Below are 16,823 nucleotides of genomic sequence, written 5' to 3' on the forward strand. Positions count from 1 at the left end.
AAGATGAGATTCAGATTGATGACTGTATTGGCTAGACATTTGACAATGCTGCTATTATTCAATGCACGCCACCGATCGGCTGTGAAGAAAAGAATATCCGAAATAAACCCAAAAGCTCGATTTGTGCCATGCACTAACCATTCATTAAATCTGGCTTGTGTATATGCCGCTTCTGTAGCGATTCACTCTGTTATATTTTTGGCATACTGTCGTTGCGAGATTGCCTTCTTCAAACAAGAGAAAAGATGGTAAACACTGCAATACACGAGTAAAAAAAACTCTACCCTGAAATAAGGATAATCATGGAGCATCGTATCCGCAAAAAGAAACGAATGGTGAACGATTGACTGATGATGCACTGAGGTTTGATACTGAGTTGAGACAGGAAATGCTGTCTTTCATAGACAGGTTGACTGAAGAAATATCTTGCAGGTTTCCGCAAGTTCACAATCTTGCAAGTAAATACGCTTTTCTTACACCGTCAAATGTGCTTGATGATCATTATGATTGACGAAGTTATAGAAAAAGATAAATTCTTTGCCGAACGGAAGAGATAACAGTATTTTTTGAAAGCTCCAGGAAAAGACAAAATCAATGGTCCTCTTTTCGATAGAGTGAAGTTTGATAGAGTTACTGATAACTTTGGCGAAAAAATGCGAAAAGTGCATTTGTAAATTTAAACCGACTTGATGTTTTGCGATAGTTCTCACAAAATATAAATTTATAGCCTTATTTTCAATTCATAAACACATTTATTTAAAATAAAAATGTAAACCATTTTTAAAAGGTTTGAAACATTATTAACAACACATTTCTTAAAATTTCAAAAGTACGGATGCAAGACGTTTTTTTTTCTCTTCGGAGGCTCCACACACACAGCTAACATCATACGGCAAACGTCGTCACCAAACAGTCCCACAGGCGACTCACATACTAATGTCATCCAGGACTACCTTGCTATCGGACCCCATCATGAACTCCACACCTTGGACGAAAAGCTTACATGGCTAAAACATAACACAGGATTCACACTACCAAACCATCCTAACCGAGACGAACTAGAGGCCACCACCAACCTATTAATCCGCTATGCCGACATCATCGGTACTGAAAATGGCGACAAGGGCACATTCATCCGCCCCATTCAGATACCAACCAACAGCCAATTACGTAGCCAAAAACAACATTCAATTGCCCAAGCCCTGGAAGAGGAGGTCAATGCCAAGATTGGCCGCATGGCAAACAAAAGCATCATTGAAGCATGCAGCGACCCCAAGGGTTTCAACAGTCCAGTATTTGCCGTACGTAAGAAAAATGTGTAAATTCGTGTTGTTGCAAACTTCAAAAGCGCTAAACAAGGTGCTAGTCGACCTGGACCCCTACCCAATACCCAGGATGGATCACCTGCTCAACAAAATTGGCAAGGGCAACAGGTATTTTGCATCGCTTGATCTGCGTAGTGAATATTGGCAGATCGAAATAAAAATAACAGATTGTAAATAAAATTATTTATTTAAATATATTTGTGTTCTTTTATTCATTCAAGATTGAAAGTCACAGATAAATAAACATTACATTTGAAAATTCAGTATAGAAATGATTATTAAAATTTCTCCGTTGTATCTTTGTGAAACATGAACAAGTTTATGACACGTGTAAAATGTGCAGATGTAAACTTTCTAAACCCGTAAACTGTATTTCGTTATTTTTATCAGATTATGATTTTACCATTCTATGTCCAGTATCAAAAGTTGTAATTCAATGCAAGTCAATCATTGGAAGCTTTCATTTCCGTACGGCAGATGTAAACTTTGTATCTTAGAGTTTTTTTCACGTTCATGGTAAAATCTAGAGTCCTCTGTTCATGTCAGGGACTATGTAGTCCACACAGTGGCATATCAAGGGCAGGGCGGGGGTCGGTCCCCCCGGGCGGCACGTTTCAAGGGGCGGCATTTTGAGATGGTAAAAATAAAAAATAAAAATAAATGAAAGCTAACAAAAAATCTGAACTTTTATGCCGAAAAGGTTGTAAAACATCAGGACTTTAAGAGATATCGACATCAGAAAAAGTTAAAATATACAATAGAAAAAATAAATAAAAGCTAATAAAAAATCGGATTTTTTTTGCCGAAAAGTTTGTAAAAACTCAGAACTTGCGAAAGCATAAATATGTGTCCCTATTTTACGAGCAGCCCATGTCAGGGGGCGCCGCATTTTGAGGGGGTAAAATAGAACATAGAAAAAATAAAAATAAATGCTAACAAAATATCTGAAATTTTATACCGAAAAATTTGTTTTTTTAAATCGTAACTTTTGGATGTATTGGAATCGAAAACATGTTTCCCTATTTTACGAACGGCACATATCAGGTGGCGGCAGTTTGTAAGGATAAAATAGAAATTTTTTAAAAAAAATACAAATAAATAAATGCTAACAAACAAATTTGAAATTTTATACCGAAAAGGTTGTAAAAGAATCGGAACTTTTTGAGGTATCGGAATCGGAAAAATGTGTCTCTAATTTTCGATTAAAAAAACCGATTGTTTGAAATTTATAATTTAATTCTTCTTTTGTACATGGTAGTCACCACTTATCAAGACCCGGAAGCCACTTGGGGATAAAGGTTATTGTGCATACATTAATCAATGGGATAATATCGTATTACTCGTTAGTAATGGAGATTTGATCAAATGTCTTACTTAAAGGGGTGGTTTATCAGGAATTTATTTATATTGGACTTAAAGATATCCAAGTGGTAGTCAGGTAGGAAACAGGCAAATGAAAGAGACCCAGCCAGCCTGAATGATCGGCCCATCATCGGCCCATTACATTATAACCGACGATCAGCCGACAAACACTGTAATGGGCCGATGATGGGCCGATCATTCAGGCTGGCTGGGAGAGTTCCACAGGCGTGGACTTCTAAGAAAGAAGCTTAGTTTATGGAATCTGCGCTTTGACTTAGGCAGAGATAAAGAGTGGGGAAAATATTTGACAGTGGTTTCAGGTGGACGGGTGTTTTTCGTGAAAGATTGGCGAAGGAGGACCAGAGATTGGAGCTCAGACGAGCTCCTGTCACGGAAGTAACGATAAAACAAAGACAGGCTTGCAACGTCCCTTCTGTGCGAGAGGTTGCAGGGAAGAGAAAGGGGCACCCCCACTAGGCTACGAAATCTATTTTGTACTCTATCAAGGCAGCATAAGCTGTTTTTAGCAGCTCCTACCCAGATGTGGCAGCAGATATCCATCATTGGACGTACTTGGCTTTTATATAGATAGAGAATTGCATCAGGAGTGAGATATCTACTGGAGCGGTAAAAGGATCCCACCATTTTCCCAGCGAACTTGACAACCGACGATGTACGTGTTCCATTTCAGATCAGGAGTAAAGGTCAATCCCAGAAGCTTGTAAGAACATAAAGCCTTCCCAAGATGAGAGCCATCCATTTCAATTGATGTCAGATGGGGCAGAGCGTTGATGATGTAAAGATAGGAGCTTGGTTTGAGATGCATTAAAAGTAATCAGCCATTTCACCCATTGTACCACGCGCTCAAGATCAGAGGAGAGAGAATCAGAGAGAACTTTTTTTTACAAGGGTTTAACCACTTATCAAGACCCAGAGGCCACTCGAGGATAAGGGTTAATAGGTATACATTAGTCATTGTGATTTTAGCATAGTAAACAGTGGGAATTTTGTAACTTGGATTACTTAGGGGGACGATTCAATTAGAACTTGTTCACATTGGACTTTTTCTTTTTTTTCATAGGTATCACTCATTATCAAGGCCAAGAGGCCACTCAAGGATAAGGGTTAAAGAGTGTACAGTAGAAATTGGACAATATAATAATCATTAGTAATTAAAATTTGGTAAATTTGATAACTTATATGGAACGGCTCATCAAGAACTTATTTACGTTAGACTTGAAGAGAATCATATTGTAGTCAGCCGGAAAGCAGGAAAACGGAAGACAATTCCACAGGCGTGCAGTTCTAATAAAAAAACTTTGTTCATGGAATCTACGTTTAGGTTTAGGCACAGATAAAGAGTGGGGGAATTTTTGATAGTGTTTACAGCTAGACGAGTGTTCCTTGTGAAAGTTTTGCGAGGGGGGACCATAGATTGAAGCTCAGTCGAACACTTTCCATGAAAATAACGATACATCAGAGACAAACTCGCAACATCTCTTCTGTGAGATAGAGGTTGCAAGGAAGAGAAAAGGACATCTCCTACGAGGCAACGAAGTCTATTTTGAACTCTATCAAGGCAGGGCAAGTCCTTTCTAGCAACTCCTGCCCAGATGTGGCAACAGTATTCCATCCTTGGACGTACCTGGCTCTTATATAGATAGAGAATTGCATCAGCAGTGAGATATCTACTGGATCGATAGAAAGATCCCACTATTTTTCCAGCGGCCTTGGCAACAGATTTGATGTACGTGTTCCATTTAAGATCAGGAGTAATGGTCAAGCCCAGAAGCTTGTCAAAACCTGAGGCCTCCTGAAGACTAGAGCCATTCATTTCAATTGATGCCAGATGTGGATCAGAATGTTGATGATGTAAAGAGAGAAGCTTGGTTTTAGATGCATTAAAAGTAACCAGCCATTCCTTTCCCCATTGTACTACATGCTCAAGATCAGAGGAGAGAGAATTGGAGAGAACTTGGTCGTTTACTGTCTTAGATGTTCTACCATAAATGGTAGTGTCGTCAGCATAAATGTCTACAAATGATTTAAGGATGTGATTTGGAAGATCATTAATGTAGATCAGGAAAAGAGTTGGGCCCAGGATGGACCCCTGAGGGACACCGGCATTAATACTGTGGGCTTCTGATTTTTGCCCCTCAACTACTACTCTTATGAACCTATCAGAAAGAAATGATTTAATAATTGAGAAGACATTTCCAGCTATACCATAGCTATATATCTTATGAAGTAAACCTTTATGCCATACCCTATCAAAGGCCTTAGATATGTCAAGAGCAATTGCCCTAGAAAGGTGGCCTCCGTCGAGAGATTTGCTAATCCTATGAGATATAACTGTAAGCACATCTGCTGTAGATCTAGCAGAACGGAAACCATATTGAGTGTCACTAAGAAGGTTATTTTTGTTGAGATGGTTGATTACTTCTGTATTTAACACAGATTCCAGCAACTTACTCATGACGCACAGGAGACTTATTGGCCTGTACTGAGGGAGGGATGAGCGATCACCTGGCATACAGATGAAATTTTTCAGGGAGCTGGGAAACTATTCTCCTTAAGACAACGTTTAAACAGTTTTGTAAGTATGGGCGCTAGTTCAGGTTTAAGTTTTTTGAGTACAATAATTGGAATACCGTCCGGGCCAGTTGCTTTACTGGAATCAAGGTTTTTGATTAGCTTGGCAACATCACGTACAGATATACGTATATCACATAGTGTGTTTTCAGATATAGGAGGAAATATTGGGGGTTGGCGGCCTTGATCGCAAAAGGTAGAATTAGCTGCAAAGTTCTTGACAAAGAGTTTGGCTTTGTCTGATGCTGACGAGATTACCTCAGGTCCATTGATGATAGTTGGAATGGAGCGCACACTTCTGTTCAGAATTCTGTTTGCTATTTGCCAAAACTGGTGGGAACCAAGCCGCTGCTCAGCTACTTTGGACTTAACAGATTGAGCATACAACCATCTTGCGCTCTTTATTACTTTCTTACAATGATTGCTGGCAGTCCTGAAAGCGGCTTTAGTTTCCATACATCTATTACGTTGGAAACAGTGGAAAAAGTGATTTCTGTGCGCAATGGCAGCAGCACATTCTGGAGAGAACCATGGCTGGCTGTTAGGTTTTTGCTGAAACTTTTTCGAGGGTATGAAACGATCAATACCTACAATTAACCATTCCGTCAGGTCTAATACTATAGAGGACACATCCTTTTTAAACATGGAATGCAGAGGTAGATCAGTTATAAATGTACGGAAGCTATCCCAGTCAGCCTTAGTGTATCGATATACTGTACGATGGAGAGGTACGTCTGGGGACTTATTACATTTCGTTCTCTCCAGAATTTCTAATGCACCATGAAATACCAGTAACACCATGAAATACCAGTAACACCATGAAATACCAGTAACTCCATGAATACCATGGACGAAAGTAGCGACAGACATTTTTTATTTAAACAATAAAGCGTATGTAGTAATAATAGACTACACAACGAGATACTTTGATATCTGTTACATAAGGGAGGGAGAAGAAGAGGGTTTGACTTGGACACTTTACTTGAGGGATACTGGTACCCTGGTGATGACGTGCCCATTTTACTAATGAAGAGAAGAATTTTACGACAATGAGAGAGAGAGATATATTACGAGTGTTAAGAGACGAGAGAACGGAACCCAAGATCCCTTAAACTGTTTGTCTAGTGGTTATGACGCTTGTTGTGTATTTATATGTTTGAATTAAAGAAGATTCATACTTGTTTCCGCTGCTCTGGGAGAGTCTTCATCTGGGTGGAGCTCTCTTGCTGTTTTCGCCGGAATACACAAGATGAAGACAGATGTTGGGTTTTCAACCTTTTATTCTCCCAGGCATGAACTGCAGATGCCGCCATCGATGGTCTCCACTGTGGGTATTTACCACATCCCCCTTACTTAGGAGAGAACCATTTTAGACTTCTGCTCGGCTCGGCATTTTCTGAGAGACTCAACGTTTCACCAACCTTGCCACGTAGCATCATATGACATCCGGTTAGATGAAACGTCACTTCCTGCAACGTGGATTAACTACAAAAATATCTCTCTGTCCTCCTCCCACCTCTCCCTCTCTCTCTCTCGATCTACTATCTAATAGAGACACAGAGAGAGAAAATAGAGAGAGTATGAAAGAGCCAGAGAGAGAGAGAGAGAGAGAGAGAGAGAGAGAGAGAGAGAGAGAGAGAGAGGAGAGATGCTCTTTAACATTCCTCCACCCCTTTTTTATCAAAATGTATGGCAAAGCCATACATTTTTAATAATTAACTAACTAAACTAAGGAGGGAATACATACGCTACCCGCTGGCAAGAAGACTGTCCTACGATAAATCGATAAACTCCAAATTAAATAAATACAACAATAAAACTGCCATCTAGCGCTACCCTGCGCTCTTCAAGGTCAAACTCCTTTATGACCCCATGGCTGCTTCGTACCCATCTCGGGACTTCCAGGTCATCCTTTGCTCCCGGTCGACACTACTCGTGGTCGATAATTTCACGGCTCCTAGCCGAACAACAATAAAACACAAAATCGAGGTCCATCTGCCTCCTACTTACATCTCAGGATTTACGGACAATCTTCTTTACGCCTAGGTAGCACAAAAACAAACAAAAATCCCATCCCAAACCTTCACCATTTCACATCAAATGTTCTTAATTAATTTACCTCCTCTATTACTGTACTTAATTGGTCCAAGAGTAATCAAGTCGGTTTTATTTATTCTACACCATTTACCCCCGTGTGGTCAACACACAATGGACACGTCCTCCGACTGTCCATATTAGTTACAGAGATCGCCCATTTCTTTATAACTATCTCGTGCTTCCCTGAGCACCTACCAAAATATGGATTTTTTTAAAATTTATTTATTACGAGGACGTTCTGTACTGCCCTCCGCCGAATTACGCATCCGGAAAAAAATCTGTCAAAACTACAAGAACAAAACAACAAACAAAAAATATCTATACATGACCACCTTGAAACTAGAATAAATACCGACTGACTTCCTGACCTCATTACTCATAATCCAGCAAACCGTCTGCCTGTCCAACTACTGTATTTCGATTTTAAAAAAATCCTTATTCCTTATTCTTTTGTCTTCCGACATCATCCCATTTTAAAAATTCTCATTTATGTTTTCCTTGCATAATCCCGTTATCTCAAAAATTATTATTGATAATTGATATTCCTCTATCCTGTCATCATCTTATTTTTAAAAAATTAAATTACATTGATCCCACATGGCAAGACCATCTGCTATACAAATACAAGATAACAAAAATACAGAAAAAATACAGAAAAATACACATGGCAACTCAACAATACTTAACAATATTCAAAAATACTTAATTAATATATACTTAATTAATTCACTTATAACTAACAACTTTCAGCAAAGTTCAACAAAATTATCACTGATCAAATTGTCCACGTAAGCAAAGTTCAAGGGTTTTCTGAAACTAAAAAAAATCACTATTCTTTTACAATTAACCACAGAATTAAATTAAAAAGTTCCACTTCTATTCTATTCATATAATTATACTTTACTTAAAATTAATCCGGAGGGATGCCACATCACCAACCTGATTTTTATTTATCACCTAATACTTTCGACAATAGTGTAATTTCTTCTTTTTTTTTTAAATCTAAAATGACATCTTGCTATTCCGAATGCATTTAAAAGTTCAGTCCCTTATTTTTGAAACACTTTACTAAATTCAACAATGTCAAATGACTGACAGGTTTATAAACTGTGGACAACCTCGATGTCATTTTGCCTCAACAAATGTTCGTTTGTGTTGTCTTGTCTGTTTAAATATATACATATATATATATATATATATATATATATATATATATATATATATATATATATATATATACGTTTTTTTTCTTTCTCTGTGTTTTCAATTCTTTCTCTGTGTTTTTCAATTTCCACAGTTTTTATTTTTAATATGGTGAATTAATTTTCTTTTCTCTTCTGTTTTTCAATCGTTTTCAAAGTTCACAGCATATTTTTAATTTTGGAGTTTAATTTTCTTCTATATGCGTATGGTATTCTTCATGCCTTTGCTATCTTTTTCAACACATAACTGAATCATTTTTTCTTTTTCTTCCTTCCTCTCTCTCTATCTTTCTCTCTCTACCCTTTTTTCACTGTTCTTCATTTATTCTCTTTTTTCTCTTCATCTTCACTGTTCTTTCTTTATTCTCTTTTTCTCTTCATTTTCATTACTCTTTCTTTTTATTCGACTGTCTCTTCTCCGTTTTTTTCTCCCTCTTTTTTCCTCAATTTCTCTTCTTGTCTTTATTTTTCCTCGTTATCTCTTTTTCTCGTTATGTCCGTGGCAATCCAGGTTTCGATATATGCCCCATGCGGGGGCAAGAAGGTCAACGGCACCAAATAACAAATATGTTACATAAGGAGGGAGAAGAAGAGGATTTGACTTGGACACTTTATTTGAGGGATACTGGTACCCTGGTGATGACGTGCCCATTTTACTAATGAAGAGAAGAAGTTTACGACGATGAGAGAGAGAGAGATATTACAAGTATTAAGAGACGAGAGAACGGGACCCAAGATCCCTTAAACTGTTTGTCTAGTGGTTAGGACGCTTGTTGTGTATTTATGTGTTGAATTAAAGAAGATTCATACCTGGTTCCGCTGCTCTGGGAGAGTCTTCATCTGGGTGGAGCTCTCTTGCTGTTTTCGCCGGAATACACAAGATGAAGACAGATGTTGGGTTTTCAACCTTTTATTCTCCCAGGCATGATCTGCAGATGCCGCCATCAATGGTCTCCACTGTGGGTATCTACCACGTCCCACGTTTGGGGCGCGCATCTCCCCCCTTACTTAGGAGAGAACCATTTTAGACTTCTGCTCGGCTCGGCATTTTCTGAGAGACTCAACGTTTCACCAACCTTGCCACGTAGCATCACATGACATCCGGTTAGATAAAACGTCACTTCCTGCAACGTGGATTAACTACACAAATATCTCTCTGACCTCCTCCCACCCTCTCCCTCTCTCTCTCTCGATCTACTTTCTAATAGAGACACAGAGAGAGAAAATAGAGAGAGTATGAAAGAGCCAGAGAGAGAAAGAGAGAGGAGAGATGCTCTTTAACATATCCACAAACCTGATGACTGTAAATCACGCATAGTAATCAAGAAAATAAAAACACTTTCGCAAAATTTTGTTTTCCACAAATTGCGATCAGCGACAATGGACCTGAGTTCGCATCATCAGCCTATCCTGCCTTGACAGAGTACAAAATAGACTTCATAGCTATGTGGGCGATGCCCTTTTCTCTACCCTGCAACCTCTCTCCCACAGAACAGACGTTGCGAGCCTATCCTTGTTTTATCATTATTTCCATGGCAGGCGCTCGTCTGAACTCCAATCTCTGGTTCCCCCTCGCCAATCTTTCACGAAAAACACCCGTCTAGCTGAATGCACTGTGAAAAATTTCCCCCACTCTATATCTGTGCCTAAATCAAAACGTGGATTCCATGAACAAAGCTTCTTTCTTAGAACTGCACGCCTGCGGAACTCTGTTACGTCTGCCTGCTTCCCACCGGACTACAACTTGGATGTCTTCAAGTCCAACGTTAACTAATTCCTAATGAACCGCCCCCTTAAGTAAACACTTCATCAAATCTCCACACTAACGTAATGTACTTGCAATAACCCTTATCCCTGAGTGGCTTCCGGGCCTTGATAAGTGGTGATCACTGTGTAAAAAAAAAGATAATTTGTGTGGCGTTGGAGGCTAGAAAAAAATTTGTTTAGCCTGCGAGAGATTAAAAAAATCGTTTTTTTTTTTGCTTTTTCTTACTTGCTGTTTTACCTTTGTTTTTTAATTGTCTGTGACGTCACAAGATTGTGTGTTGTATGATAATACCGCTTGCCACCATGTCATGCTGTGTTGTGCATGGATGTGTAAGGATAAGATTGGAACACGTGTGTTTGGTTGGTAAGAAATTTAGAGATTAAGTGTGATTAAGCGGAGGGAGTACAGACCTACGAGTGAGAGGTACTTGGAAGGAATAGGAAAGGATTTCTGATTTTGATTGTATTATCAGGGTAAGCGCGTACGCAGACCCCACACTTAAAAATAGCACGTCCGAGTCGTCCACATTTGGGACGATCGCAAAGGTCAACCCAACCGCAGTGCAATGGATGGGCCTCGCTCTGGGGGAACGGCCTTAATGATCACCGTTACTCCTACGTAAAGTAAGGCTATTTATTTGCTTCCCCACTGAGCAAATTAGGCACAAAGCCGTTTTTTTTAATGTGGAGAGAGAGAGGGAGGAGGGAGGGAAAAGGGAACCGGGCCTTATTTACGTAAGGTAAGTATAATTTTATGTGGTGCTCACCACTGTTTTTATATCCCACTTCTATACTTGCCACCGACAAACACCAATAAAAAACTAAAATACCTCCATATATGTCTCACCAATATCAGTATATCACAAAATTTCATTCACTAATAACAATAATCCATAACAAATAATTTACTATCATTTAAACGTACCAATATTTTTACAAAATACCTCAATTCTTAACAAAACTTACACCTTACTGTAATATTCAATGTCAAGGTCGTTTACATGTGAACAACATAAATTCATAATCTTTTCAATGAGAACAAATACAAACGAATGAAAACTTTTAGAACTCAAACCAAAGCACTAACAAAAACAACCACATATTTATGTAAGTTAATCGAACAGTTTTGTATGTCATTAATTGGCAATTCTACAGTTTAATCAAGACATTTAAAAATGAAAATATTGAAAGAAAAGAGTTATAATTTACGTACCCGTTATGGAATGAAGTTCTCCTAAAAAATAACTTAATTTGATCAAGTATATATATTTTTTACAGAGGAAAATCAAATTGTAATGAGATCGATATATTATCGCCATTTGACTATTTAGGGACACAAGTAGGGGTGGCTTAAAACGAATGATTAACAAAGGACCAAAATGAAAAAAATATTTTTAAAACCTTGTAAAATAAATGAAAAAACAATTATCTAAGTATTTTTCTGCTCTTGTTTTAAACGATGATTGGAGTTATCTCCCCTTGGTGTTACTCGATCGATCTCATTAAAATTAAATCTTTTCAATGAGAACAAATAAAAAATGCTTGATCAAATTAAGTGATTTCTTTTTTCATGAAAACTTTATTCCATAACGAGTACGTAAAATATAATTTTTTTAATATTTTCATTTTTGATGCCTTGATAAAAATGTACAAGCACCCATTAATCATATCAAAGCACGGATGAAACAAAATTAAAAATTACGATCTGAAGTGTTATTCCCCCTTACATGAGCAATAATTTAAAAAATGCCAATAGACGCTATATATTTTTTTTTCATATGTTAATCTATAGGTGTATCAGAATTTGAGGAGGTGGGGGAATTTTTGACACGAAACTGATAATAAAATATAAGCAAAAAAACTCGTAATTTCTTTTTTAAAAGTGGGTTGTTTATTTTCTTTATGGATTATACTTCCAAAATAAACTATTAAAGTTGTATAAAAAGTAATAGAAATAGTATTTTTTTATTTTTTAAAAACAGTAATGAAATCAAGTGAATTTTACGAGTTAAGTATTTTTCAATTGTTAAACTTTAAACATCTATAAAAAAATTCTATTGATTAAATTTTTACGATATTTTCAGGGTCAATGTGAAATTTTATGCTCTTTTCAATAAATCGATTATAATATTTAAGACAAACGTTTTTTAATTCACGCGTCCCCCATTTTGAAATGTCTATTAAAAAGTAAATAATTAATTTACACACCAAAGTTTTATATATCACAAATTGAAGATAAAAGATCAATAAATAATATATAAAAATTAAAAAAAGAAAGTGTTTTTTAGAAATTTACATGTAAAGTCCAAGTTTAAAACCCTTTTTTTAACCCACGTTTTTTTTTTAGATGAAACCTTGGTCCTTGCTCCTTTAATTGAAAAAAATGATCTTAATGTTTAAGGTCTGCATCCATCCTTTCGTATGCTGTAGCGTAATTGATGTGCACGATCTGGCCATTTCCTTTTGAAGGAATGATTTAATATCTGTGTGCACATTATACAGCTCCAAACATCGAAGTATCCAGGAATGAGGTAGACTGTCAAAGGCCTTTTTGTAATCAATCCAGGCCATTGACAGATTTGTCTTCTTCTGCAGTCTTCTAGTATTGTTCTATTTACAAGGAACTGTTGTCTTGTGCAAAGTTTTCCTCGTACACCTTCTCATTTTCGAGGTAATCGCCAGCAACCAGATGGTCGTATGTTGCATCAGCGATTATAACTGTTATCTCTGTCGTTGTAAAGCAGCAGATTGTCGATATTTGTTTGCCATGTGGGTGCCCTCATTTTTTAGAATAAGTGATGTACTGCCTACAGTAAGCCACTCAGGCGGTTTGTCATCACTACTGATGATTCTATTGAATGTCTTGGCATAGTGATGATGAAATGTGCTCACTTCTTTCAACCATAGATTTGGTTTGTGGTCTATTCCTGGGGTTTTTAAATTACTACATTGAGCTACATTCCTGCAGACAGCTTCCTTGGTAATTCTAAGAGCTGCCATCTTTTCTTTCTCCTTGTTCTTATCTTTGTTTTCTGATGTACTTTAATGTACTCATAGAGTAGCCTCCAGAAGTTTTCAACTTCCTGAGTTACTGAGGAGCTCACCTTTATTTCTTCTTTAACGAGGCTCCTATAGACCATTCTTGAATTTGTTGCAAAAAGTTTATTTATCCTTTTTCCTTCAAAGTTTTTGCTTTTATTTTTTTATTTCAGCCTGATGTACTAACATCTTAGCTCTTAGCTGTGCTTTGTCTTGGAGGGAATAATAAGTTTTCAACTTAATTACCTTCTTATTTAGTTTTTTGCCTGGAGTTTCACAGGACAGGAATTAAGATATCTGGGCAGTTTCCTTTCGGATTTTATCTATTTTCTGTTGGAGTTTTCTTCTCCAAGATGAGTTATATGATTTAGTCTTCATGTTTCCTCTTTTACTCTCCTGGTGTTGAAGTAAAAATATACCATGCTGCCCCGTATGTTGTATTATTTATTTCACTCAATGTGGCATGAATGGGAGTAATCCTTGTGAGGCCATCATTGACTTTTGAAACAAGCATCTTGAAGGTTTTATTCATATTAAGTTTTTAAAGTCTGGGTCGATCTTCAACAGCCAGACCCGGTACCATTTACATCCTGTTTACCAGCTCTTCCTCTAGTTCCAACTGGTCCACGTCCAGTGTCACATGTTGAAGTGGGACATACTGTTGGTATGTCTTCCCATATTTAAATTGTATTGGGTCTGTTGGAAATGATCCCTGGGGAGATGTTTCATTATTTGATGGAGTGACACATCGGATATATTAACGGTTTGATTTTGGTAGGCATGTAAATCTTGGACTAAGGTAGCGGTGTCAGGTGAGAATATGTTGTAGTGTCTTCTTGTTTGGTTTGGCACATCATGCTATAGGGAGGGGGATTGCTGATTTGACAAATGAGGTTTTTAGCCATTTCATGGATATTTTTTAGCTGGGATATTTGCTAAACAAGAAAGACATTGTTCCTCAAAGAATTAGACTTCTGACATGTTACCTTTTCCTTCTCAATCTCCTTCTTGTTTGAGAAGTGGTACTTAAACATTTTTTGCTATTGCTTACAACTTTCTGTGCATTTTTGATATTTTATATTTGCGTATTCCATTGACCAAATCAATGTCCATTTTTCTCCCTATTCCACTGTCTTTGGGCAAATTCAGGAGTGTTAAATTTGGTGAAATCAATCGCTGCTTCACTAAAATCTTTCTTAATGTACTCTCTAACAAATTTTAAAAGGTATTTATGCATTGTAGACAAACTGAAAGTAAATTCTTAGTTGTAGTTAGTGCTGTTTTTTCTTTTGTTAAGGGATAAGATTTTAATTGAGCCACAAATACTGTGTAATTTTCCTCCCCCATTTTTCATAACTTGAATATGCGAAACAGTGAAAAATAATTTTCATCTCCTCAATAGACAACTTTACTTGGTTATAGTCTCTTTTGCTAGTAGTCTTTCTTTTCTCTTGCCGGATTTCAGGACTAGAATTTGACTTGTCTGGTGGAGTGTCCAGCTTAGTGTTGTTACTTGTGGAAACATCACTAGGAGAAGATGCACCGTTATTTATCTCATATAACCCAGTACCTAGCAATGCTTATGGGACTATTTTGTTCTGAACGACGTCCTGCCTGTTTGTTGATTTAGTTTTATTTTGCATTTTCATTTAAATTTTAATATATCATTAGTTTTTACATGAAATTGAAAGTATCATCATACCAGAGTTCCTGGTAAACCGCTATACAGAGAGACTGAAACCCGAGTTTGGTGTCTAGTATGCATTCAGTTCTCCCCAGTGTGAGTTCTCATATGACTCAATAAATTTGATTTTTGAGAACAAGAATACCCACAAACTTCACAAGAATGTGGCTTTTCCCCAGTGTGAGTTCTCATATGTGTAACTAATGTTGATTTTTGAGAACAAGAATACCCACACACTTCACAAGTATGCGGTTTTTCTCCAGTGTGAGTTCTCATATGTGTAACTAATGGTGATTTTTTAGTAAAAGAATATCCACAAACTCACAGTGTGAGTTATCATATGTTTCACTAAACTTGATTTTTCAGTAAAAGAATATCCACACACTTCACAAGAATGTGGCTTTTCACTGGTGTGAGTTCTCATATGTCTCACTAATGTTGATTTTCGAGTACAAGAATATCCACATACTTCACAAGAATGTGGCTTTTCCCCAGTGTGAGTTCTCATATGTGTAACTAATGTTGCTTTTTCAGTAAAAGAATATCCACACACTCTACATGAATGTGGCTTTTCTCCGGTGTGAGTTCTCATATGTTTCACTAAATTTGATTTTTCAGTAAAAGAATATCCACATACTTCACAAGAATGTGGCTTTTCCCCAGTGTGAGTTCTCATATGTGTAACTAATGTTGATTTTTCAGTAAAAGAATATCCACACACTCTACATGAATGTGGCTTTTCTCCGGTGTGAGTTCTCATATGTCTCACTAAATGTGATTTTCGAGTAAAAGAATATCCACATACTTCACAAGAATGTGGCTTTTCCCCAGTGTGAGTTTTCATATGTCTCACTAATGTTGATTTTTCAGTAAAAGAATATCCACACACTCTACATGAATGTGGCTTTTCCCCAGTGTGAGTTCTCATATGTGTCACTAATGTTCCTTTTTTAGTAAAAGAATATCCACACACTTCACAAGAATGTGGCTTTTCTCCGGTGTGAGTTCTCATATGTGTAACTAATGTTGATTTTTCAGTAAAAGAATATCCACACACTTTACAAGAATGTGGATTTTCCTTCATATGTTTATTCATATTGTAACTAAATTGCTCCTGGAGCAAGATTATCACTACCAAGTTATAAACAAATTTTAATCAGGAGTTGTTGATGCAAGTGAGATTTTATGCTAAAGAAATTTCAATTTCTATCACTTAATTTATTTGATAAGAGATATTTCCTTGTGTAAAAGTTAAAATAGTCTCTTTTGTAAATTATCATTTTTTTCTGAAATGTTACATTCGATATCTATGATTTATCAAAACATTAAACAAAAATTTCACAAATTGAAATATGTGTGATGTTCTTATCACGATTTGCTAAACAATCCAGACGAAATAACTCTTCACACATATATGTCTAATAAAGTTGTGTGCAGACGTTTTTGTTATCTGCCACGTAAGGAAATAATTGTGTATAGAATACTGTTTAAGGAGGAAGATCATCCCCTAATATTCATTAAACACATTCAAGCAGGAACATCTGCAAATATAAAATAAATTAAATTAAATATTTTAATGTCATTGTTTATTTTAATCGTGCCAACAAAACAAGAAACATAACTTTATAAAACATTTACAAATCACAGAAATAAACACTTAATTTACATTCATATTGTTTAGATGTAAAATACTATTCATAGTATTTTTTAATAGATAAAGGAATTATGTAATTAATAAAGTAAAATAAACAATAA

General features: G+C 36.6%; 1 non-coding gene across 1 annotated transcript; it reads right to left on the reverse strand.

The window, feature by feature from the left end:
- Nucleotides 1–10,814: 10,814 nt before the first annotated feature.
- LOC145271595 (U1 spliceosomal RNA) lies at nt 10,815–10,977 on the reverse strand. The gene has a single exon (XR_013866003.1). It is a non-coding gene; the product is annotated as a U1 spliceosomal RNA (small nuclear RNA).
- Nucleotides 10,978–16,823: the final 5,846 nt, after the last annotated feature.

The sequence above is a fragment of the Euprymna scolopes genome, chromosome 46 (genome assembly GCF_053919585.1).
Source record: "Euprymna scolopes isolate OS-2025 chromosome 46, ASM5391958v1, whole genome shotgun sequence".
Taxonomy (NCBI): Eukaryota; Metazoa; Mollusca; class Cephalopoda; order Sepiida; family Sepiolidae; genus Euprymna; species Euprymna scolopes.